We start from the raw sequence: 3,237 nt of genomic DNA on the forward strand, positions 1-3,237 counted from the left end.
CTTTTAGCGCCTCTTCTATGTACTTGTCTATGAAAACCAAACATTCTTTTAGGATCTATCTCTATAGACCTTTATTTCCAAAATATTTGACCTAGGTCTTTGAAAAGAAAATTCTATATGTAGCCACATCATAACCGATGTCAATATGGGACCCTTCCACTGATCTTCATGTAACTACATTATTCCTCATATCACGTCATTGTAGGTTTTGGGATCATCCCTATGTTTACAATCTTCCTCAAGAAATACTTTCTATTAATCTTTTATAAGAATATCAAGTACCTTTCTAAAAGATGGAAGATTCTACTAGATCTACAAGGTGAAGGAGGTACTACATATACTGGCTCATCTTAAATAAGTTGTACAAGTTCTGTGACTTGTTATTCTTTAGAGATTTCTCTTTAAGTTCATCCTCCCACTATTTTCAAAAAAAATAGTATAATTGCTCACAATCACATTATGAACCACTGGAAAGAGAAAATGACATCCCAAATCTTTTTCAGATACCCCATAAACAAGCTTTCATAGACCTATCCTCTAACTTGTTCACCATTTCATATCTCATATGGTGTGGTGAAATCAACTTTAGAAGAAACCTAATTTAGATTTCAAAAATTAAATCTTGTTACTAAAAAAATAATAATTAAATTGTGACGTTCATGATGGATCGGACTGTTGGAGCATGATCTTGGATCCTCCCACGGACCTTGGGTGCAGCAGAACTAGCAACGAATAGATCTGGAGTCGTCTGGACATGATTCAAGGCCCTTGACGAGATCAGCCTGGTTGCTGTCTTCTTCGTCAGCCTTTCATTCTAGATGAAGAACGCCTCTGAAACTATCTCTAAAAAATCCAAGATCTGGTACCCAACCAGATCAGACCTGGACCGAGGTCCTCCAATTCATAGATCTCAAATCGGGATATTCTAGATGGGGAAGAAGATAGATGGAGACAGACCTCACAGATCTGTCCTGCTGCAGCCTTTCTTGTAGATCTGTTGATGGAGATCTCACCCGCACCTCAAACGACCTCAGATCAACTTCAGATCTGAGAGAGACTTATACCAACCTCTTCTCAAGAGATTTCAGGTCTTGGACCTGATGTTTGGGTGCCTGCAAGAGAGGGGAGAGAAGAAATGGCTGGCGGCTGCAAAGGGGGGAAGGGGCTAGCGCCTCCCTTCCTTTCTTTCCTTTTATGGACTGGCGGGAAGAAACCCTAGGGTTTCTTGCTCCTGGGGCATGGAAGATGGCTGGAGAGAGAGGGAGAAGAGAGAGAGAGACTTGAGAGAAAGAGTTGTCTATTTTCTTGGCTTAATCAAACCTATATAAGTACATGTATATATAAACACCGGGTCAAGTGACCCAAATCCAAAACTCCCTTGACCAACTCTATGGGAGATTAGGTTAACCCAAGCCCATGTACACCCATGACTCGACCTAATCTCACCTCTCCTAGGTCCAGACCTGGCCCATAAAGAGTTGATTCCTTAAGGCCCACATAACCTAGACCTCAAGAACCGAAAGGCCCACAGCCTTTCAACCTAGGGCCCAACTAGCCCTAGAGCTTCCATGAAGCCCTCATGAATGATGGACCTTGGCCTTAGCCTTGGTCCCCTGGGCTTTGGGCACACCACCTGGATCACAACAATCTCTACCTTGGTGTCCCAAGGCCTTAACCAGCTCCACTCTGTCCATCAGCCGAATCAGCCAACACATCTCTGAAAGCTGTCCCATGGAAGTACCTTCGTAAGTGCATCAGCTGGATTCTCCTTGGTGTGTACCTTTACCAGCTCCACCTCGCCATCCTCTAGAAGCTCCCTGATCCGATGATACCTAATGTCGATGTGCTTTATCCTTGCATGATAGACTGAGTTCTGTGCTAATAGAAGTGCACTCTGGCTGTCACAGTGTACTCTAATGGCCTCCTGAGTAAGGCCCATCTTCGTCAACAAATCTTTTAGCCAAATTGCCTCCTTAGCTGCTTCTGTCAGCTCGATGTACTCGCCTCTGTAGTGGATAGGGCCGTGATAGGCTGCAGACTCGATCTCCAAGAAATAGGACCTCCATACAGGCTAAAGATGAAGCCTGTCGTAGACCTCTGGGTATCCACATCTCCACCAAAGTCTGCATCTACATAACCGCCAATCAGCCCCTGAGCCTCCCTGGACATGTCAGAGTATCCCACTGCACCTCCTCGCTATCTGTAGCAGATGCCAACTCCAACTGAACCTGCCAGGTATCTGAATATCCACTTCAGAGCTCTCCAGTGCTCCCTGCCAGGCTGCGCCATGAACCTGCTAACCTGACTCACTGCATGAGCGATGTCTGACCTACAACAGACCATCGCATACATCAAGCTCCCAACTCCTGAAGCATAAGGGACCTTCTCCATCTCCTAGCCTCCACCTCAGTCTGTGGCACCATGGTCTTCGAGAGTCTGAAGTGACCGGTAAGTGGCAGCTCCGTCGGCTTTGCTCCCTTTATCCCGAATCTCTCTAAGACCTTCTGTATGTAGCCCCCCTGAGATAGATGCAGCACCCTCCGAGCTCGGTCTCTGAAAATCTCCATGCCTAGGATCTTCCTTGTAGGACCCAAATCCTTCATCTCAAACTCCAGAGATAAGGATGCCTTCAGATCCTACACAACCTTCCTACTCTTGCATGCTATAAGCATGTCATCCACATACAAGAGTAGGAACAACCTAGAACCATCCTCAAGAGACTGAACATAAACACAGGGATCAAACTCGCACTTGGAAAGTCCAATGCTACGCACATAGGAGTCAAACCGCTTGTACCATTATCTCGACGACTGCTTCAGCCCGTACAGTGACTTCTGCAACTGACAAACCTTTTCTTCTGATCCTGGATCCCTGAAATCGGGTGGCAGCTCCATGTAAATCCTCTCCTCCAAATGCCCATGGAGGAACGCCTTCTTGACATCCATCTGCTCCAGCTCTAAATCCTGAGCTACTACGATGCTCAGCAACACTCTGATGGAAGTGTGTCTGACGACGGGAGAGAAGACCTCGCTGAAGTCGATGCCTTCCTTCTGGGAGTATCCCTTGGCCACTAACCTCACCTTGAATCTGATACCTCCTTGCTCTGAAGGTCCTTCCTTGCGACTGTAGACCCATTTGCAGCCAATGGGCCTCTTCTCCTGTGGCAACTGCACCAATCACCACATCTGGTTCTTGTGGAGAGACTGCATCTCCTCGGACATTGCCTGGACCCACCGC

This window comes from Elaeis guineensis, chromosome 2, assembly GCF_000442705.2.
Source record: "Elaeis guineensis isolate ETL-2024a chromosome 2, EG11, whole genome shotgun sequence".
NCBI lineage: Eukaryota > Viridiplantae > Streptophyta > Magnoliopsida > Arecales > Arecaceae > Elaeis > Elaeis guineensis.